General features: G+C 55.3%; 1 long non-coding RNA gene across 1 annotated transcript; it reads right to left on the bottom strand.

Moving 5' to 3' along the window:
• Positions 1 to 680: 680 nt before the first annotated feature.
• On the bottom strand, positions 681 to 16758 carry LOC103345467 (uncharacterized). The gene is made up of 3 exons (XR_016218300.1): positions 16547 to 16758; positions 3839 to 4006; positions 681 to 3741 (listed from the first exon to the last, which is right to left on the bottom strand). It is a non-coding gene; the product is annotated as an uncharacterized LOC103345467 (long non-coding RNA).
• Positions 16759 to 22715: the final 5957 nt, after the last annotated feature.

Below are 22715 nucleotides of genomic sequence, written 5' to 3'. Positions count from 1 at the left end.
TCTGCAGATATGGAGTCTAGGGTGGATCTTTTGGAATAAAGAGTTGGGTGAGTGGAGGAACAGGAAAGAATAAAGAGTTATCTAAAAGGATGAGCAAACCCTGCTGGGAAGATGGATGCCTTGAGAATGTTAGACGCTAATTCACACTCCCGTGTTAGCGTCTTCCTGCTCCAACCTGCTTTCTTCTTAGCTAAAGCTGAGCCATGGAGCTTTTCCACCTGGGGTAAAGGAGGTCACTGCAAGGAACAGAGACTATGGAGGTGAGCGTGACTCAAGCACGCTTACCGGAATACGACTCGACAGGCCAGCTCCGTCCTCACTGATGGTGAGTCACTGGGGCTGTCCACGGCGAGCCAGAGCCACCCGCGGCCGTGGGACGATGGGGGAAACACTCCACCCAACGGGCTCAAACCCGGAGAAGCCTTCCCCAGCTCTGAGTTCCTTAGAGCTCTCTGTGGTTTGAGTTCCCTGAGAGGCGTAGATGGATGAGACAAGCCCTCCAGAATCTGATGGGCCCCAGCCTTGCTGGGCCCTGTCACGGAAACAGTCGTAGAAAGGGGAAGCCCTTTGGGTTGGCTGTTCGGAATATTTGCTTACCTTTCCCAAATAAACCACACCCACAAAGCATCACTGGTAATTTGTAACCTCTGTGGAGTGAACGTAGAACTGAAAGCCAAAAACAGTCTTTCCCTGTGTAATTAATAATTAATTCCATGTGTAATTCATTCACCAGAAGGTTGTTCGGTTATTGTATGATGCTCCCCCAAGCACTCACCTTCACTTGCAACAAAGCAACTCAATGTTTTCGCATTCATACGTCATTGCATCACGGAAGGTCTAACTGCATTATTTAATCAGTAACAGGTGGAGTTTGAGAACAAGCACAGGTCCCACTTGGTGAGCACACCAAGCTTAACTGATGGGAACCCACGTGTCCAGGAAAATCAGCGAGCGACTTCCTTGGGAGCTGCTAGATTCACAGGGTTAGTGTATGCTGGGCATGAGCACCGGGCTCGCTGGCTAATCTAGCAGTGAGTTGACTGAAGACGGTTCGGGAGGGCTCCTGCCATGGAAATGCACCTGCTAGTCTTTTGGCCTGTACAAGGCGCGGTCCACTGTGATGCTCGTGACCCTCTGGGGCCAGGGAAGATTTTCATACAAGGTGAAAATGAGCAGCAGAGACAGGCAGAGCCTTTCTCAAGGAAAAACACAGGAGCCCAGCACAGAAAAGTGACAGAGCTGGACCCCAAATCGGTCGGCTCGGCTTTGACATCCCCTGTTCCTCCAACTCATGGAAAAAGCTTTTGTGTAACTCACACTGTGTGGAGCCCCAGGACTGGCTTGGGTACTAGGCTTAAGCCTGCTGTGTCTCAGCTTGCTAGGGCCTTGTGCTTTCTAGTTCTTCCTCACTGCCCCAGCTCTCCCCTGACTGGGGATGGTGAGGACTGGGGCAAGGGGCGTAAAACCCTTCTGACCGCTTTGGTGTCACTGCTAGATTCTTCTGCAATCCACTCATACAAGGAGCATGAGTGCGTGACGACTCTTCGAGGAAGGGGACAACCGGCGCCCTCCCCCAACGCCCCAGCGTGGCCTCACTTTAGTCCCCATCTTCTTTTTCTACTTCCAAGACTTCCCACGCTTATGCAAAGCACCCCGGCCGCGCTTGCTTACCCAGAGCTCTAGGGGAAGCCCTAAACCTCAGGGTGAAATGAAGGGGCTGAATGCCTGTGGGGAAGCGAGACACCAACACGCCTGGGGTGCACCGCCAGGCCTGACACCGCTTCTCCAGATGAGTCACAGGCTAGCCCGCTCACCAGCGTCCTGCCCAGCCCCCTCTTCCTCTGTGGATCTGCAAGGCTGGCCTGGTTCTGCGGCCAGAGTAGCAGGGGCCCGGAGCAGGCGATGGGGGGAGGACCACTCGCCAAGGAAACCGCAGCAAGCATCTGCCTGGGCGCGGCCTCTCTTTTCCTCCTTTGCCCTCTTGCTAAACTGCTGTCAGCACCTCTGCTTCCTGGCAGCGCTTGGAGGAGGCCTGAAGAGATCGCCGAGTGCACAGCAGGTGCCCCCGTCCCCTGTTCTCTCAGGGAAAGCAGCCACGTTCCTCGGGCTGATTTCTCTACAGCCGTGTACCCAGGCCTGCCGTCTGCCGGGTCGGTTTTAGACACCAGGCATGCAGTGGTGAGCAAAGAAGCAAACAGGATGCCTGCCCTGATGCTGCGGCTGGTTAACGAGACAAAGACATCGAATAGCCGCTCCGTGTTTGCCAAGGGCCAGGGCCTCTGTCTATGTGGTTCAGTGCTGCATGGTTAAGGCCCCAGGAGACAATAGACACTCAGTAGGCTGTGTTGAAAGGATGAATGGCTGGGTGGGCGACACAAACAAGTGCAGATGCCATGCTGGATGTGTGAGCAACCTGACCCGGGGCTGCGAGACTCCGTCTCGGGCTAGCTCCCCTCCCACGAGTTCAGAGAAGGCGTCTTCGCAGGAGCCGTGGCCTGCTAAGGTCAACGATGTTGCAAGGGCTCTGTGGGAAGCAGCTAATGGAACAACGGCACGTTAGCCAGAAGAGGAAGCCAGGCAGGAGGAAGAGCATGGGTGAGATCCGGAGACCAGAGGAAGCAGGGTTCATGAAAGGCCTCTCGGGGCTGGAGGATGGGCAGGAGAGAGGGGTGGGTTTGAAGAGACCCTGGGGAGGCCGGCCGGGGGAATCCTAGTGGGCTGGGGAAGAGAGCCTGACTTCTTTCTCCAAACAGTGGGCAGCTGCTGACGTGTGCTCAGCAGGAATCGGGGTGGGGAGACTTAAGTTGGCATGGGTAGATATGCCTCAAGGAAAAGGCATTTGGGGTAGCCTGCATATATGACCGTCAGGAGCTGACGGATCCAACAGTAGCTGAAGTTCAAAGCTACAGATTTCCAGCCTACTATAAGTTCATCTTCACATCATTATATAACATATTAATAAATACTGATATGGCATAGCTGTATGCCGGATGCCACTCTTAGTGCTTTGCAAATATTAACGCATGCAAATCTCAAACTGGTCTTGTTATCATCCTGTTTATAAGATGAGGGGGATCAAGCTTGTAGCCTGCCGGCTCAGACACCCGTATCCCGAGTGCTCAGGGTTCAGTTCCTGGATCTGGCTCCTGACTGCAGCTTCTCACCAGTGGTTGTCTCAGTGGTGGTCTCCGTGTGGGAGATCTGGATTGAAAGCCAGGCTCCTGACTCCAGCCCATGGTGAACATCTCGGGGGTGAGTCCATGCGGGAGTATATTCCTATCTATCAACCTATCTGGTCTCCACCCTTGCAAATTGAAAAAAAAAAAAAACACGAAGAAGATGGAACAACTAGGGTGGGGCATTCAACTCAAGACAATAGGTAACAGCAGGCCCATCCTCCTAAATTTCTACAAGGCATGGAAGGAGCCAGAAGTCTCTGTTTGCCCAGTGGAGGGAACAGGAGGTGGCTCAGGATCTGCAGTGGGTGAGGTAGTGAGGAAGCCAGATGGGGCTGGAAGGGGACTCGGTGAGCTGTTCTGGATCTGCAGCACCAGCTAGGGAGCTAGAGTCCGCAGGCAGGGAGAGCTGATGGACCGTGCCTGGACCCTGCAGGAATCCTGGCATCTCTTTCCTCAGTGTCAGAATCACTCCAGTTTCTTCTTCGTTCCCTTTGTGGGCTCCACGCCTTCCTCTTTCTTCACAGACTCCCTCATTTCCAAAGCATAGTCCTTCAAAAGCATCCTGAAACAAAAAAAGGCAAATTTGCATTTTTAGAATGTCTTTACAGCTCCTGCCGGATTGTTTTTTGGCTGAGTATTAATTCAGTTTCACAATTCACCTTTCTGCAGAATTTGGAAGTTGTTGTTTCTTTGCTCCCAGCATCCAGTGTTGCTGCTGAAAAGCCCACCCTTGATTGATACTTTGGCTGGGTATAGAATTCCACAGTCAGCAAAGTCAGCTTCGCAGAGCTGCTGATGAGAAATCCATTGCCATCCTGTATCCTGATCTTTGAAGAAAAAAAAAAGATTTATTTTTTACTTAACAGGCAGAGTTACAGAGAGAGGGAGAGACACAGAGAGAGAAATCTTAGATAGCTGGTCCACTCCTGAAATGGCTGCAATGGCCAGAGTTACACCGATCCAAAACTAGGAGCCAGGAGCTTCTTCCAGGTTTCCCACAGGGGTGCAGGGGCCCAAGCACTTGGGCCATCTTCTACTGCTTTCCCAGGCCATAGCAGAGAGCTTATCCTGATCTTTTATGCATGCTTTGTGCTTGCTTGCTTTCCATTTTTCTTTTTCTGGGAATTTTCATTATGTCTTCTTTATCCTTGGCATTCTTTAACAGTATTCTGCCCCCATGTGAGTCTCTTAGTCATTTATGATGTTGAACACATGGTGGATTCAGACAAGTAAACTCATGATTGCAGTTCTGGGGATTTTATTGTATTACTTTGGTGAAGAGTGCTTTCCTTGCATTTTCTCCATTTTTCTCTTCTTGGAATTCTTACTATTTAAGTGATAGACATTCTAGAGAGATCCTCCAATTTTCTTATCTTTCTATCCTATATTCTTAAAAGATTAATTGTATTTATTTGAAAGGTAGATTTACAGAGAGAGAGAGAGAGAGAGAGAGAGAGAGAGATCTTCCATCCACTGGTTCACACCCCAAATAGTCACAATGGCCAGGGCTGGGCTAGACTGAAGCCAGGAGCCAGGAGCTTCCTCCATATCTCCCACATGGGTGCAGGGCCCAAGCACTTGGGCCATCCTCTGCTGCCTTCCCAGGTGTATTAGCAGGGAGCTGGATCAGAAGTGGAGCAGCCAGGACTCAAACCAGTGCCCATATGTGATGCCAGCACTGCAGATGGCAGCTTTACCTGCTGCCCCACAATGCCATTTTTAATCTGTTAATCTTGTTTGACTTTCTGAGAGTTTTCACCTTCCAAATTTCGCATTATTTTTAAAAATTTATGTGCTCTGCTTTGATCCTATCCTTTTTTTTTTTTTTTTGCATTTCCTTTGTCTTCTTGGATAAAATCTCTTCTCCCTGATGCTGTTACTAATAATTTTTAAGTCAATTCATAATGAAAAGAGGTCTCTGGAGGATTGATGGACAGCTCCATGAGGTTGCATGGGCAGTGCCAACTGGTGAAACTTACTGCAAGGTGACCATGTGGGAAACTAAGCACTTCACTGAGGGACCCCCAAGCCGTCAGGAATATCCCCTCATTTTGCAGATGGCAGATGGAAATGCGAGACTCATGTGACCAGTCACTGGTGCAGCGGAGAGTCAAACCAAGAACAGCCTGCTGCAGAATCAGGCTCAAAGCCCCTGTGCTACCCTGCCTCTCGGAGCAGCACCTGTTCCAAGTTGATGAGCGCTTTCTGTGTACCATACACGGATCTAAGCCTTTAACAACAGTCACCGAAGCTTCACGACAACCCTTTGAAGTCGGCGCTCATGATAGCCCTGTGCTGACCAGCACCCTAGCATCCAGAGAACCTGAACAACTTGCCCAAGACGAGCCAGCTGGGCAGTGCTCAGGGCAGGGCGAAATCCTAGGCAGCGCAGTCCTAGGGCCATCTGCTTAGTCTGCAGCCATCTCTCCATGTGATCCCCAACTTGTTCTTTGGGTGACGAAATGAGAGAATGTAACTAGGAAATCAGCACACAATAGACTCTGAACAAATATTTCCCTCGGAAAAAATCTGCCTGCCCTCTTTGATCTTCAGTGTCCTTAACTTCGAGACAAGAAGCTCTGGTCTGGGTGACCCTAAGGTCCCTGCTGGCTTCCCCGGTTCTAAGAGCAGGGCTGCACAGTTAGGGTGGGCCCACCTCACGATGGCGGGGCGTGGGAGTGAGGGGGAGGGGCACAAGTCCTAAAGCGACAGAGGAAGTAAAAACTCGGGAGGTCAGAGTGAGTGTGACTTGTTCTGGAAGGTTCCATTTCCCACCGCTTCTGTGTTCCCAAATAGCTGGGAAGTTCAAACAACAGACTCCGACTGGCACGCAAGAGGGAACATATGTAACCACTTACAGGCCAGTTAATACGGGGTGGGGAGAAAGCCCCGGGGGGAGGGATGGGGGGCACGCTGGGGTTGAAATGAGCCAAAGCCCACGGCCGCGCTTCCGGGCTCTGGCTGAAGCGGGTGATTGTGTGTCATCAGGAAACTTGAGACGGGGGGGAGAAACAACCCCTGATCAAAGTCCCTTTTGTCGACTTCTAACAGATTAATAGATGACAGATTTTGCACTTACAGCTCCACTCCGAGGTCAGAGGCAGTGAGAAGGGCCTTGTTGGGACTGTTTTCTTCTTTTGTTCAGCTGCTGGGTGCAGAACCCATCATCCTGACAGCCCGGCTGCCTGAAACAATTCTAAGAACGTCTGCCTTCCCCGGGGATTGCTGGTGGCCGGGGGGTGGGGGGGCCTTCTCCTTAGCACAGACAATCCAGGCTTCTGCTCGGAATCCTGGCTGGGGGTTCCTCACTCCCTGGAGCCCCCAGGCTCATCCTGCCACTGCTCCAGCCCCTTACTGTGACTCTCTTCATGACTTCACGCCCTTCAGCGGCGAAGCCTTCCTGTACGGCCAGCATCTAGCAGAAGTTCGTCGTCCCCGCTGGACTGCGTGTGGAGACGGTGAACGAGCCATCCTTCCTGCTGACCCAATGAATGAATCAGTGGTGTTGACCAAGCCCGTGAGCCATGGGGCCATGGCCGGAAGTTTCTGGAACCAGAAGTCAGCCTCCAGCCCACCGCCAACAAAAGACTGGAGCTCCTAAGTACAGCCGGAGGGAGCGCCAAAGTGGGTGTGTTTCCCAGAATGCTACCTGGCCAGCACCTTGTGAGACCCCAGGTGGAGGCACGAGCTACATCGTGCGTGGTCTCAGACCGCACAGCCACTATAAAATAAAAAGCATGTGTCGGGACCTGGCCGCGATCGGCTGCTCAACAATCAACAAATACAGAGGTCGTTCTCGCGTGTGAATTCTTTTGGATCTGGAGGGCCCACACAGTCCTGGGAAATTCAGTTCTGCTCTCACGAGTTGACACATTAGTAGGAAACTTTTGCCAGTCAACTCCTAGCAAGATTCCAGAGCCAGGGTCTCAGGAGTCCACGTGGAACCCAGCCCAGGGAAACAGACTCGGAAAGGCGAGAGGCAGTAGTCAGACGAGGGCCAGAAAGAACGCTGGGCCCCACGTCAGGGTTTTGGGATCTGCAAAGGACTTACGAGGAGGCTTTGGGCAAAGCAGCCCCGCTCTGTGCCTCCATGATCTCATCTGTACCCAAATGTTACCAACAGCTTGAGCTCCACCGCCCCCTCTGGCTCCGGCACTCTTCGTCAATGAGTGCACAACACTTGCGCCAAGAACTGCCCTGCGCAGTATGTTCTAGAATCGACTCTGTTGTTTGCTTTTTTTCAAAGTGGGATTGCTCCCGTTGTTAATGATTTTTAGGATTGCTCCTTGTGAAAGACACACACATGATAGCATCAGTTAACAAAAGACATACATGAATTGAGGAAGAGGACACAAGCTAAAGTGGACACCTCTCCCTTTCCTCCACGGGGGATCTATGCTATGCCATGTGCAGGGTGCCTCTCCCCCACCCCCACCCCCAGCTCACAATGCCCAGTTTTGGCCAGTCAGGGCCACCTCAAGTCTGTGGCCATCATGATTGGTCAGAAAGTGAGCACATATGTCAAGCAGAGCCAATCAGACAGAGCCGGTAGGAGGCTCTTGTTCTGCTGGGCTGCTGGGCTGCTAGGATGAGCGTCCCGAGCAGTTTGGGGTTATGTGGAGCTACGGTGGCTGAGATCCAGAAAGGGAGGCCCAGGGTGCACCCGGCCTTCTGCAGCCATTTGCACTTTCCTGGCCGAATCGCTTCCCTATGTACAATAGTTTGGGTTGGCTTTCTGCCACTTGTAACCAAAAGAATCCTAATCGACACAGGTGATTATTTCAGCTAGCCCCACGCCCCCCAGAAGCTGAAGAGCAAAGAGACCACCGCTGCGTCTCCAGAGACTCCTTCCCTGCTCTCACAAACCCTCGGGGGCTCGGCGGAAGAACGCCTTTCCCAAGGGGCCTGGCCTTTCTCTCCAGGGTCTTTGGCGTCAGCAGCCCGAGCGATGCCGGCACAGCTGTCTCAGAAATGACGCACACGCGTTCCTCCCGTGGCGGAATCCACAAAAGGCAAGCAACAGAAAGGGAGCGAGCACCAGGCAGCGCTCACCCAGGGCCCCTGGGTTCTCAGCCAGAGATGCAGGCAGCCGGCCCTGCGCTTGGGTCTCCTTGGTCCCTGTCTACGCCAGCCCCCCCGGGAGCGCCTCCTCCTTCGGCTGCGCTGAGGTTTGACAGCTTCGTCACCTCTTTGCTTAGAAGGTTGGTGTTTCCTTGCAAGGGCCCACAGATCCATATTACACACAACGTTAAATAAACAAACAATTGAATCTGTGTGCCGTTGGTTCCATCCCATCTGCCATCTGGTTTAGGGGAGCAAAGAAAACTGTGGCTTTGTTGGGCGTGTGTGTGTGTGTGTGTGTGTGTGTTTGGCTGTTGTTGGGTTTTTGAGAGGGATTTGGCTCCACACCTTCCATGAAAATTCTCTGAGGCTGGGTGCTGGCAGCAGCGAGCCTGGTTAAAAGCCACCTACATTCCAGCACCTAAACTCTCAGCTGGAGGCCACCCTGGGTCCCCATCTGCTAGGCAGCCTGTTGTGTGAAAATTGGATCCCCAGCCCAGCGGGAGAGCTGAAGAATGGTTATGAAGGAGCCGCGCGAGAGGCTGTCACTTACTGTTAACAAAACCCACCCCTGCCCCTGGGTGGAAAAATCAGCCCAGGCTGCCTGGGAGCTGTCACCTGAGCAAATGCACAGCTGTGGGGCGGGGAGGGTGCATTCCACGTGGGGGGAGTGGGAGTGGGGGCTGAGCTCCCGCATCTCAGCATCTCCTCTTGGCCTGGCTGGTTTGGGCCAGTGGGGCTTGGAGCTGGAGAAGAAATGTACCCTTAGAGCTTCGGAGGCTACTTTTAAACCAGCCCAGGTTCCTCATCCATAAAATGAAGACAGAGCCGAGCACAGATCGCAAACACAGGTACCACAGGCCCAGGGAGTCAGGGACATGAGAGAGGCTGGTAGGTGGGGACCGGGGTACAGAGGGGACTCGGCCGGCCCCGGCAATGGTGGCCCAGTGCGGTCACATTTCCAAGTTTGCAAAAAAAGCCAGGGTTTGCTAAGATGAAAACACTCGACATGTCCATAATGGCAGCCATTGAAGTACCGAGAAAAACTGGGGTCCGAATAAACCAGTATGCAGCCCACACGGGGCCCACAGGCCCTCAGCTTTGGAGTCTGGGGAAGACCCCTGGGGGCAGCCCTGGGCAGGGCGGTCAGGGACCAGGACCACCCACCTGACCGAGACAAGGAGCCCAGTGCAGGCCGGGTAAGCCAGGTAGGAGTCACAGGGAGTGACTGTCTGGGTGTGGCTCCCCGCAGGCTCTGGGAAGGGCCATTCCTAAGCTGCTCCCCTCTCACCCTTGCTAGCTCCACCGGGTGGTGGCGACAGAGTGACTGCTCTGGGCCCCTCCAGCGCCCAGCGGCCCTGGACCCCCTGCTTTGCAAGTCACTGCTGGGAGAAAAATGTGCCGAGGCTGTGTGGTCACACATGTGCACACATGACGCCACACATGTGTGCACACATGATGTCCTGTGTATCCGCGGGACACTCTACTGGCCACGGTGCTGAACGGCTTGGTGTTTTTCTTCTCTCTGGGTTTGTGCTTTGTTTTCTTTCTAATCAAGGTGTGAAAATGCCCTAGCTTCATTTGGTTCAAGAAACGCAATTGAGATTTTTTTTTTCCAGTGATAAAAACCTACATCGTTTGTATTGCAAAGAATGCACTCAAATCAATGCAGATTCCTCCTCCTTTTCTCTTAGTGGCTTAATGAATACCATTTATTCACTATGAAATCATTACACTGTGCAGCCCATATGCATTTTGGTAAGACAATAGTGCAACATGACAGGCAGAAGCCCTGGTCTCTTGTTGATGGCATCTTGCCACGTGGCCTCAGCTGCCGCCTGTTTAAGCTGATGCATGGACAGCCGCTGACTCCCACCCCTGCAGGGAGAAGTGGCGAGGAGGGAGCGGGTAGGGACACCGGGTGGATGGGTGTTGAGCAGGGTTGGACCCCATTTCCAGGGAACCAGAGTTGCAGACTCTATGCCAAGCAGGCACAGAAGGCACTCACAGTCCAGGTCGGTCCCCAAGACCCAAGTAAATGACACCTGCCCGGAATGAGTGCTGGCAGCCAGGAATTCACCCACAGAGAGTCAACAGGAACACACTGGGCTCGCATCTCACAAAGTTCTACCACCCCCAGGACCCCCTCGAGGCTGAGACCAGCCCCCTGAGGCAGGATAGGGGCAGGCACAGTTGCACCCCCAAAACAAGACTGGGAAACTGAGGCCTGGCGAGGCAAAGCCGCTGGCCAGAGGGGTCAGTGCAGCCCCCGCACCTAGATTCCAGGTTTCCCACCTCCCGGAGAAGCAGCTTTGTCCAGAGCCGTGGCCCCTGGTGATCCTCTGGCCTTTCTCTCAAAGCAGGCTGGAAGTGAGGTACGATTCCCACTCACAGAGACAAGAGAGAATCAGGAAGAAGAAAGCCCAAAGCAGGGGATGGAGGGCCCTGCCCACCTCCTTGCAGCGGGGTAGGCTTCGCGTGTCCCTGCAGGACTCCATGGAGAGAGGCACTGGCAGCGAGAGGGCAGCCTAGTACACTGTGAGACAAGAGACGAAGAGGCAAGCTGCAGCCCGGCCATCGACAGCCTTGACCTTGGCTTCTCCCTCACTGAGAGACGCTGCAACAGCCCATCTCTGAGCTCAGGAGGTCGGAGAATCAACAGAAAACCTAAACAGTGGGCCAGGAAGAGAGCATGAAGTCTGATCAGCTCGGGAGGCCGATGGCACCATGCAGATGGGAATGCGGTCCTAAGAAGGAGGAGCTGGGGCCGACGCCGCGGCTCACTAGGCTAATCCTCCGCCTTGCGGCGCCGGCACACCGGGTTCTAGTCCCGGTCGGGGCACCGGATTCTGTCCCGGTTGTCCCTCTTCCAGGCCAGCTCTCTGCTGTGGCCAGGGAGTGCAGTGGAGGATGGCCCAAGTGCTTGGGCCCTGCACCCCATGGGAGACCAGGATAAGTACCTGGCTCCTGCCATCGGATCAGCACAGTGCGCTGGCCGCAGCATGCCATTGGAGGGTGAACCAACAGCAAAGGAAGACCTTTCTCTCTGTCTCTCTCTCTCACTGTCCACTCTGCCTGTCAAAAAATAAAAAAAGAAGAAGGAGGAGGAGCTGGCATGATAGGTATGAAGGGCGCCCCCCTCAGGACAACAGGGTGGCTGCAGCGACTGGTGCAGTGGACACAAAGCCTAGGGATCCACCTCCTGCTGACCCAGGCGCTTCAAGTGACCTCCCCAAGCTGGCCTGGCCCCATCCTTGGAGCAAGGACGATTCATTCTGCCATTTGGAGCCCTTGTGAGGCTGTGGGCATTAAGCACCTGGCACACAGTAGGGCTCAGCTACAGGCAGGAGCAAGCCTTGGCGAAATCCCAAGTCATCCAGTGGCGCAGCAGCCGGCAAACACCTGGATCCTGCAACAGGCTCAGCAATCCCTCTCCCTCCACTGTCCCCTCCCCCCACCACACACAGTGGAAGAAAGAAAACCACAGGCATGGTGTCCCCAGAGGAAACGCGTGTGTGGAACAAGCACCCCACGCAGCACAGCAGACTGTGGGGTCCAGATCGGAGCGCTGCATCACAGCCGGGCTGCCCTCTCTGTTGTGTGTCTCATGGGGCCTGGCGCTTCTGGCCAGCTCCAAGGGCCACTCCCCAGGGGGCTGGGACCTCGGACTTGGCTGGGCCAAGGCTATAAATCCTGGCTGTGGCAGAGGGCCCAGCACCCCCGGGAGCCAGCGCTGATGCTGCAGGGGGCGCTGGCTTCAGCCCTTGATTGCTGGGTGACTACAGGGAAGTGAGTTTCCCTCTCTGGGCCTTGGTTTTTGTCCCAGGAAATGAGGGACTTGCGGCTGAATCTCCCAGGGGGAGCCAGCTGGCCAGTGGCTCCTGGAGTTCCAGGCTCCTGGTTTTGGCCTGGACCAGCCCTGGCCATTACAATCAATTGAGGAGTGAACTATCTCCCTCTCTCTCAAATAAATAAATAAATAAATATTTTTAAACACGTGATTCAACAGCTTTTAATTTTGCCACGGAGTTGTACACCCAGTGCCACGGTCGATTTTAGGACATTTTCATCTCTTCAAAAAGCAGCCTTATACCTTTAAGCTCACACCCTCCTGCCTCCCCATCTCAGCAAAGCCCAACATCAGGCGGCCCCAAGTGCCCGGCACTCCTTTCACTCCTTGCCTGTGCCTTGCCTGTGCCTCTCTCTGCCTCCCGGAGGTCCAAGGAGAGCATGGCACAGGGTCCACGCCCACAGACCAGTTGGGCGGGTGCTCTAGCCACCCCCCACCCTGTCCCCCCAGCTTGCAGGGAGCTTCCCTCTTCAAGCCCCTCTGGAGCCCGGGAGGAAGCGGCCTCCAGCCTCAGCACTTTCCCTTCTATTGATCCTGGGATTTATGGCACCATTGTTTCCTTTTATGGGGCTGTAATGGCCCCTGTTAAAATGCGCTACATGGAAATAGGCTAATTACTGTGTCAAATAAGTCACAGTTCCCCCAGAGAGGCCAAGCCGTCTGGTCATGGGGGCGGGGCGGGGGGAGCGGGACCGGGGTGGCGGTGACAGGGCAGCAAGGTCCCTGCGTGTCCACGGCCTCGCCCCACTGCTGCTGGACACAGGCACGAGCCACACCCCCCACTGTGTGCTGTTCTCTCTGCGAGCAGAGGGCTGGCAGGCACCCATGCCGGAGTGGGGGTGGGGGAGGGTGACATGTTGTTCCTCTGCCTGGTCTTTAAGGCAATGGGGGGAAGTTCTCATCTCCATTCCAGGAGAAGCCCTGTGTGGTGTTCGGGATGCCCAGACTTCTGGTGAGAGACCTGCTCCGCCCACTTGTCTGTGTCTTTCCCGTCCCCACCAGTGGGCAGGGGACGCTTGGGCTCGGAGGACAGCGTCCCACAAGCCCCAGGCCAGGTGCAGCAGGGTGCAGGGCAGCAGTTCACTCTCCAAGGACAGCACGGATCTCAGGTGGCAGAGAAGGCAGGCTCAGGGGAGGATTCCCCAGGGAAGACGGCCTTGACCCTGCATGAAAACATCCCAGATGCTTCAACCGCCCTAATCGGCTGGGTTGAATCCATTCTTCCAGGCTCGGTCAAGTTCTACGCCCTGGACTTCTGAAGGGCTACTGCCTCGGTACGCCTGGTCTCCGTGCGCCTGTCCCGTGGTGTTCCGTGCTCACAGGGGCGTGGAGGGGGGATGCCGCGTCACACCGAGTGCAGCAGGTTTGTACGCGCCAGAGCTCCCTGCCAGGCGACTGCACTTCATCCGTGCCGGTGTCTCGTTCCCAGGGGGCCAGGAGAATTTGCCCTGGCCCAGGGAGGGAGGGTGGGCGGGATGGGGTGTCTCAGACCTGAAATGCCAGCAGGGGAGCTGCTGGTCCTCTCTCATGCTTTGGCCATGGCCTGGAGAACAGCATGCCCCTGACACGCCCTGGTGAGCCCACAGGTGGAGCCCAAGAACCCACCGCAGGCTCCAGCCAGGCCCGAGGCCCAGGAGTGGGAGAGCGACGTGGAGACGGTCAGCTCGAGGTAAGTCCAGCATGGCTGAACACATCACACAGGCGCTCCTCTCCGCACGTCTGGAAGGTGACACGTTCCCAGTAGCCTCCCTGGGCTGATAGCAAGGTGCTTGCAGGACTGGCTCTTGCTGGCGGCTCCAGGATCGAACTCCTCCACTTCCGGCAGGCACCTTCGAGTCTCGGCTGGTGGCCACGGCCTCTGTCCTGCGATGACATCACTCCGACCCTCCTACCTCCGTCTTTGAGAGATGCTGTGATTCCCTTGGGCCCTCCTGGGTCACCCAGGACCCTCCCCCACCTCGAGGTGCTTAGCTGCCGAGTCCCTTCTGCCACATTCACCGACACCAGCGACCCAGGCCTGGGTACGCTGGGGGCCCCATGCAGGTCATCACACTGACTGATACGGAAGACGGTTCAAAGGGACTCATGTACGGTTTCCCCAGTCTGCTCGGAGCACCTCAGAACGCCTCCTTCCTCCCTCTGTGGACGCCCCTTTCAGAACCTCTCTAGTTCTGCAGTTATTGACCAACAGATATCCCAGGAGCCATTGCAGGATTGCAGATCCCTACAGATCCTAAGTGGGATCTTGGAGGTTTCCCGGGATCGTAGTCTGTGAAACGGGGACCGCGTGTGTCTGCCGGAGCTGAATTACCTGCGGCAACTCTGAACGCGCCGAGAGCACCGGGATCCAACTTCTCGGTCACTGGCGTTGCCTTTCTTGCCTGCGTTTTCCACTCCGAGACACCGCTGGCCGCCACGGCAGACGAGCTGGGGTCTCCGCCCTCCCCACAGTCCCATTTTCGCCCTGTGCCTGTCCCCCTGCCGTTCGGGTGTGGACCACACGCCGTCCTGTGCTTCTCCACCCTGTCCCCCTCAGAAACACACAGGTGCCCTCGTGGGCAGGCAGGCCCCAGTGTGGCTAAATGAGGCCGTGGGGCCTGGGACTCAGCCTTGCGTTCCTGGGGCTTCAGTGTGCCCAGCGCTAACACCAGGATGGATCCGGGGGTCCAGGGCCTCCCCCCAACCACTGGACCCTGACCGCTGAGCCTGTGACCCTCCCTTGGCTCACCCTTTAGCCCAGATCCCACGGTGCAGAGTAAAGCTCCCTTGAGAAGCCCATGGGCCCTCCGTCTGCATTCTCTCCAGTCTGCCATTTGAATGGGCTTTTTAACCAAGACAAAAATGGCCAATCACCCAGGTTCCAGAACAGACATATGGATGATTATGGGTTTGGGGGGGGGCCCCAAGCCCCCCTGTGGGAACGAGCGGCACCAGGGCATCCTGACCCCTGGGGCAGTCCCAGCTGCAGGCCCAGGATGGCGCTCCCTCCACGGAAGCCCACAGCACTCACACTCCCCGGGCCTCTCTCGGCTGACCAACTCCCCGCTCGACAAGAAAGGGTTAAGCCCGGAAAGGTTAGTCTCCTGCCTGTTCTAGAATCTGGGATAATTCCTGCCATTAATATTTTAAGCAACTAATTTGACATTTTTCCATTTAATTAACTTGCATACATATGAGAGCAGGGTTTTGAGAGTACCATGACATTTAAACAAAGTCATTTAAGTTTTCCCATTCCTAGTGGCCTCTTTTTTCTTTGCCTCTCTGCTCTGTTTCTGTCCTGCATTCCTGATTCTGAGGCTGGCTTATTAACTTGGAGAAATGGCCAGATCTCCCAAAGCCAGTGTCCCATACTCTCAACCTGGGTGACATGGGTGAGCCGGAGCCTGCTCGTCTGTGTGCCAGTTTTTTTGTTGTTGTTGTTGTTGTTGTTGTTTTTTACAAATGGCATTCCCCTGATGCCTCACCAACCTAGGTGGAGCTGAGGAGGGGCGGCGGAAAGGCCAAACATTTATCACATTGCAACCATCGCCACGGAAAGGCTGGGCTTTGGACAGGGGAACAATAGTTCCGTGACAGTTTTCTCTTCCAAATGACAAATAATTGCTGTCATATCATCAAACGATTAAGAAATAAAGGAAAAGAGACAAATGGAGTGTGTCCATCGAGCACCTCAGGAGACTTGATCAATGCACCGTAATTGAAAAATCGCACCCTAATTAGCTCCTACCCCGGAGAATTCCCGGCTCCCCGCGCCGTCCAATCCGCAGCCGGCCAAGCCGCCCAACTCAGCCACGAACGTTTACGGCTGCTTCCAGAGGGGACCACGCCGCCTGCACATGCCTTCGGAGAGGGAGACTCTTCCCCACGCCCAGCTCTCCAAAAGGAGCCAGTGCCTCATGCCTGAATCTGCCCTAATTAATCACAGATTCGCTCTGCCTATCAGCAGCTCGGGCCGCTCTCCCCAGATGAACCTGGGCCCTCCGAGGCTCTCCAGCTGACTGCTGGTGGCCAGCCCAGCCAGGCACAGGCACGGAACCAGGCTGCATTCCCAGCGTGCAAAATGGTGCCCCTTAGTCCCATGAGTTGAAAATAAAGTCCCGTTTGCAAGTTAGGCTCACGGCACCCTGGGGAACTTCCACATCTTCACTTCTCCCACCCTCGGGCTATGCTTGGGGATACTCACAGACGGGCGTGCCACGCGAGAATGTGGGTCCCCACGCCCTTGAGCCCCAAGGGGCTTCAGTCCCAGCTCCGTGACCTCATTAAACTCTATGACCTTGGAAAAGTGTCCTGTTCTGCCCAGGCCTGAGTTTTCCCTTTTCTACAGTGGAGACCACAGTGCCTCCCTTTCCAGGAGCCCAGTGGCGACTCGAGGACGCCGTGGCTCACGCCTGCCAACAGCACCCCTGCTCCCTGTGTTCTTCCTCGGCTGCAAGGAGCCCAGGCAAGCACTCACCAGATGCGCACCGAGGGCCTTGCCGAACGTTGGTGCCCAGAAAACAGCGCTTGAACTGCAGGGAACTGAACCGTGCCCGGCGGGTTCATGCCTTCGTTTCAGCCCGCAGCTAAGAGCACTTGGACGACCGCTTTTTGTCAGACGCTTGGTTGGGCAGAGGACAAAGAAATGCAAATGAAGCAGACTTGATCCATGCCCTGCGAGTTTCCATTCTAGGGGGGAACATGATGAAAAAAAAAAAGTAATAAAAGGAGTTCTATAAAAAATCGATGCAAACACAGCTTGGCTAATAGTTGGTGACTGACTTTTAAGTGAAAACCTAGAGGGGAAAAAGTAGACAGGCATGTAAAGGGTGATGGGGAAAAGCATTTTGGTGGAAGGAACAGCATGGGGAAAGCAGAGGATTCTGGGTACATTCCAGGGACGGCGGAGCTCTAGCTGTTAGAGCATATGATGCCAAATTTCAGTGATTTTCATGACAGTAGAAGCTGGATGGGTATTTGGCCTAACGGTTAAAATGTTGGTTGAGTTGCTGATGTCCGAACCATGAGTGCTGAGATTGACCCCCGGCTCTGGCTCCTGACTTCAGCTTCCTGCTAATGCAGACTCTAGGGGGCAGTGGGGACAGCTCCAGTAGTAGGGTTCCAGCCCTCTGCATGGGAGACCTGCATTGAGCCCCCCCAGCTCCCAGCCTCAGCTGCAGCCCAGCCCCAGCCATCTGGGGAGTGAACCAGCAAGTGGCCTCTCTCTCTCTAAACACACACACACACACACACACACACACACACACACCTTTTAAAAGCCCATTCCTCCTTGTTGTCAGGTGTTTGGTGGATGGTTTTTCACTTAGTTATTCAAAACCCAAACTCCCTGTACTTAGCTCCTCTTCCACCCCCGTGGTCTCTTCATATTTGTCCTCAGTGTGCCCTGAGTGCAGACAAGAGCAAAGAAAAAAAGGCTCCTGGGATACATGGAGGCTAAGCCTCCCTGGGCACCCACCCCCTCCACCCTCCACAGATATCTTCTCCTGTCCAAATACAGAGGTGCTAGGAAGCAGCACTTAGCCACGTGCAAGGGACAACAAGGGAACAGGTTAGGAGAACACGGGGTTTCTCTCTGCTTCACAAAGCAAGGACGGATAGATGGCATGGCACAACATAACTCGATGGCCAGATTGTGTGGGGGGCTTTGTACGCCAGGAGAAGTAGGGGGCTCCTTGCGGGAGAACGGGGAGCCCACATTAAGGACATGACCTGGGTCCTCTGGCTGCTATGAGGACACCCTAGGGGCAGTAACGGGAGCGTGAGAGCTGTCACAGGGATCGAGCCCGGCCACAGGTGAAGGAAGAAGTAGGATGCAGAGCAGGGGACAGGTGCAGGCGATTTCAGCCTTAGTGGAGTTGGTTTTCAGACGAGGCAACAGACAACTGCAGCATCAAACAGAGCCCCGCCTGTCAGAAGCAACACACAAGGATGAGAGCGACGCAGAGCAGAGTAGGTCCAGAAAGCAGCACCTGTATCAAAAGGAGGCTCTGGGGGCCAGCGCTGTGGCGTAGCGGGAAAGCCACCGCCTGCAGGGTCGGCATCCCATGTGGGCGCTGGTTCGAGTCCCGGCTGCTCCACTTTCAATTCAACTCTCCTCTATGGCCTGGGAAAGCAGTGAAAGATGGCCCAAGGCCTTGGGCCCTGCACCCACCTGGGAGACCCAGAAGCTCCTGCCTTTGGATCGGTCCAGCTACAGTCATTGCAGCCAACTGGGGAGTGAACCAGCGGATGGAAGACTCTCTCTCTCTCTCTCTCCCTCTCTCTTTCTCTCTCTCTCTCTGCTTCTCCTTCTCTCTGTATAACTCTGCCTTTCAAACAAATCTTAAAAAAAAAAAAAGAAGTAGAGGCTCTGGTTCCTTGCCAGGCCCTGGCCTCTGGCCCAGTGCAACAGCAGACCCTGTGCAAGCCCACGTTCCTGGAGAAAAGAGACACTGACGTTCTGTCAGGCTGGTCCTCACTGGTGCCGGTGCAGGGTGCTCCAGGGCAGCTGGGAGGGAGTAGAACATGTGGGTAGAAGGGGAGCAACACAGTACAACACAGGGGAGTGCCCCATGAGCAGGATCTGCATAGATCTGGGTCGGCTTGCGGGCCAGTCCCTGCTGCTGCGGTACTGGCCCCCCTGGAACGACACCTGGTGCACCCACTGTTCTATTGAGCAATGCCGTGAGAAGGGTCTCCGGATTACAGGCCTGACCAGTCTTCCAGATTACCCGGCAGCCCTTAAACACACGCCATCGGGGGCTGCCCCTGCCACATAGGAACAGAATCTGTGAGTGGATGAGGGCCTGGCATCTGTGTTGTTCAAATCTGCCCTGGCTGGGGAGACTGCCCACAGCGGCAGGTTCTCGGTTAGAAACATTACGGTACTTGTCAGGGTCTGTCCAGGTGGGGAGATCTGAACGCCCTGGAGCTGAGGCTCCACATCTTTCCCACAAAATAATTCCCAACAAGGAGCCCCGGCCCCAGCCAGGGCCTCTCTGCAACCCTGCAATGTGCATTTCTAAAAGTCTTCCCATGATTCTGATGCCAGTCGTGTTTGGAATCCATTACACAGCTGACTAAACTGAGGCCAAGGAGAAGTCCTTCGCCTAAGATCATCTCGCCCAGGAGCTGACTTTCCCCATGGAGTTCCCCCCTCCTCCCGCCTGGGCACTCTTTCCAGCACCCCCTAAAATCCTGGCAGAGGCCAGCCACGCCTGGGGCGGGGGAGGGTGCCCACCCCTTCTGGGGAAAGAACTGCAGCCCAGCTTCCTCCCCAGGCTCACTGAGGCGTCTTCTCCCTTCTCTCCCGGGTATGCCCCTTGCTCATCCTAATAGGATCAATTACTCTCAGGAATAAATTATGCACAGAGCCTGCAGTCTGCTAGGTCCTGCAGGACAGACAGGCTGTCTGGAGCAAGGGGGTAGGGGAGGGGCTCCTGCTCACGCCCCGCCCCGGTGCTGAGCCAGGAGGCCTGGGGAACTGCATTTCTGACAAGCTCCCAGGTGAGGCCAGTCTGGGAAAGCAAGCACCTGGCTGGGAGCTCGGCTCAGTGGCCGCGGCCTCTGCCTGCAGCGCCCTTCCTCCCCACATCTGCTTAGAAAGTTGCAGGTTCACCATCAACGTCGGGGCTTGGGCAGTGTGGAGGGTGGCATGTTCATGGCACCCGTGCTCCCGCTCTGCCCACGGCGGTTTCCCTCTGTGTTGCTCTACAGCCTGGAAGTGCCGCACAAGCTGACCTGAGTCTCACGTCTTCATGGCCAAGCCCAGTGGGACTCTGTCGTCCACTAAGCTCCGGGAGGTGGGGGTGCCTGACAACTGCCCAGAGAGCTCCCTAGAAAGCCCGAGGCCCCCCAGACACAATGACTGGATCCAAACAAAACAGGAAGAGAAAACGTTGTGATAGAAATTAATAAAATTTTAATGAAACGTCTACAAAACAAAGTATTACATCAACCTCATTAATGGTTTCATTTAGTATTCATAAAAATTTCATTATGCTTGAAAACCATGTGTAGGTTAGATTTTCTCACTTTGCAAGAATTCCTGGGCACCCTTGATAATTGCTGAGTATTCAAAGCCAACCACACATCAAATGAATGACTCGTAGCCAAAGGATTTCAAAAGCAAAGTGTTATATAAAAATAATTCCTATGATTTTTCACAGGGCAAAAAACTACATTTCCTGTGTTTGATGTATGCGAGGTGGAACTGGCAAAGAAAGTGCGCTTGAACCCCAGTCTGTGCCTGGCCTGAGGATACGGCATTCGTTTCTCCCGGTTAATAAACGGTGCTCCCAGTAATTGGCTGAAATGTGTAAAGGTGTGAAGTCGGGGGCGGGGGGAGAGAAGCAGGCGGGAGAAATACAAAACACGCAAAGTTTTAAGATAACAACAAAGGCAGTCCTTGTGAGCAGGAAATCCACCAAGTGCCAGCCGGCGGACAGAAGTAGGCGCTACTGCCCCCTACTGGCTGGAGGTGTTCCATTTTGCCCACATACTCCGGTACCCGTTGCTTTCCCCAACACCCAGAACACCCAAGCCTCTTGGAACTGCCTCAAAGAAAGAAATCAGTGGTCCCTGAGGATCAAGCCCCTGCCTCTCGTCCAGAAAGGGGGCGAAAGGGGAACCTTGCAACAGCCTCTCTGTCAGGCATCCCGAAATGGATCCAAACCCATCTTGAACCTATTTCTACCTCCTCGGGAACCACTTCTTGGGTAACACGTTCCATATGTGTCTCTCGCTGAAGGAAAATGGGCTTTCCTTTCCTTTCACAGGACATCATGGAAGGATCTGGGGGATGGGTCTTTGTTCTAAGATGAGCGAGATTGGGTCAGGTCTTCCCAGGAAGCCCTGAGAGATAAACTAAAAAGATTTATACACAAGATGTTACGCTGGAAGATTGGAAACAGTCTAAATGCCCAGCGCCAAGTGGGGCGGTCAAATAAATTACAAGCCACCCATGCAATAAAACGTATGTAGTTACTAAAATTTGTGTTTTCAAAGCTATGTTCTAGAAACAGCCACCCTGTAATAAGCCCAGCGTAGGTTTGCTGTCAGTGCTCTGCAGGAATCAGTGCATGTCATTGTCACAAGGAGCCTGGGAGGGAGGGACTGCTGGTCTCATCCCCATCTCACACCCAGGAAGACTGAGGCACGGAAAAAGCCAAGGCCACACGGCTGGCAGGTCCACTGTGCGCATGGTGAGGGCTTCTAGAGGAAGGTGAGCCTGCGAGGACCCCCGAGGTGGTGACATGGCGGGGAGGAGGAGGCGCGGGGCAGGTGCAGCGGCTGCAGGATGCATTGATTGTCCACTGAAAACCCACACAGAAGCCACAGCAGACCGGGGCCCTGCAGAGTGGGCCCAAGCAGGGGCAGGGTGTGTGAGGTCTCAACCAGGAAGCAAAGGTGGCTGCAGCCACTCCCAAGGCTGTGCCGAGGCCAGAGGCCGCGTCCCCAGCCACCTTGCCACATCCTCTCCCCTCCCTGGGGGGCTGGGCTGCACCCTGCAAAGTCGGGAGCCGTTTTCTGTCCCATCAGCCACAGCTGGCCTCCTTTGCTATTTTAGGGAAACCGTTCTGTACGAAAACCATGGCAGCGGCTCTGGGGCTTGTGCGAATCCCCAGGACGCCCAGCAACACGGGAGATGCGGGGGCGGGGCGGGGGGGGGGAATTCCTCTGCATCCGGGGAAAACAAGCAAACAGCTCTGAGAGCTGCTGGCGCGTGAAGTGGGAGGGAAAGGAGAGGCAGAGAATGAGGCAGGCCCGCCCCTGAAGTCAAGCCCAGGCTGCCCGCCCCCACCAACATGCTGCAAAGCTGCCACCTCCCAGGGGGCCACCTGGGTCTCAGCGTCCGTCTTCATGACTCCACGACGAGCTCTCCCAGGCCCTCCTGTTCCGGATCTGCCTCCCGCAGTAGCAAAGCCTGGCCTTGCTCTGAGCCACCCTCGCCCATCACTGCCTCGGTTTCTGGCAAGGTTACCCGAGGCTCGCTACCGCGCACCTGGAGGGCAGGCTCATCCAAACGCCCTCCAGGTGACCCAGCTGGGGCCTGGGGGGCCAGACAAGAGGGCCAGCACCCCTCCTCTGAGACCCCTTCCCAGAGGGTGGACCTGGAGCCAGGCTGCCTGGAGACCACCCCGTTCTTGAGCACAGGCTGATGGGAGCTGGCAGCCGTGACAGAGGTGGCCAATTCGCTGCCTGGGCTCAGCCAGCCAGAGCCCACAGGGACACTGGAGGCAGGATAGAACTTCTCCTCTCGGCCTCCACAGGCCGTTTGTGGGTAGGAAGCGGGAGGCAGGTGCGGGCAGCTGTGCGCTTCCTCGATGCAGAGAGCCGGCCAGAGACTGCGACCCGAGAGGAGGCAGAGAAGCCGCGAGAGGCTCTGAGTTCCTGGTTCTCGGTCCTCAGAGGCAGGGCCGTGCTTTGCACCCTTGGGTTTTGTGAAACACGCCCTCCCTGGCCCACAAGGCCGTGGGTGTGGAATATTTTGGTTCTTGTTTCTAAGAAAAACATCTGCGGTCAGGTGGGCCCCAGCCAGACCACTGGGACCTGTGGGTGCCTTCCCCCAAGGAAGACGTGGGCCCCTCAGGAAGGTCCTCGTGGCCCCGGGTCCCCTGCTCTCTCTGGAGCTGGGAAGGCTCCCC

The sequence above is a fragment of the Oryctolagus cuniculus genome, chromosome 12 (assembly GCF_051225735.1).
Source record: "Oryctolagus cuniculus isolate XC-2025 breed Fujian yellow rabbit chromosome 12, ASM5122573v1, whole genome shotgun sequence".
Lineage (NCBI taxonomy): Eukaryota > Metazoa > Chordata > Mammalia > Lagomorpha > Leporidae > Oryctolagus > Oryctolagus cuniculus.
Note: the sequence above shows the minus strand (reverse complement) of the source record. Positions and strands in the feature narration are given on the sequence as shown.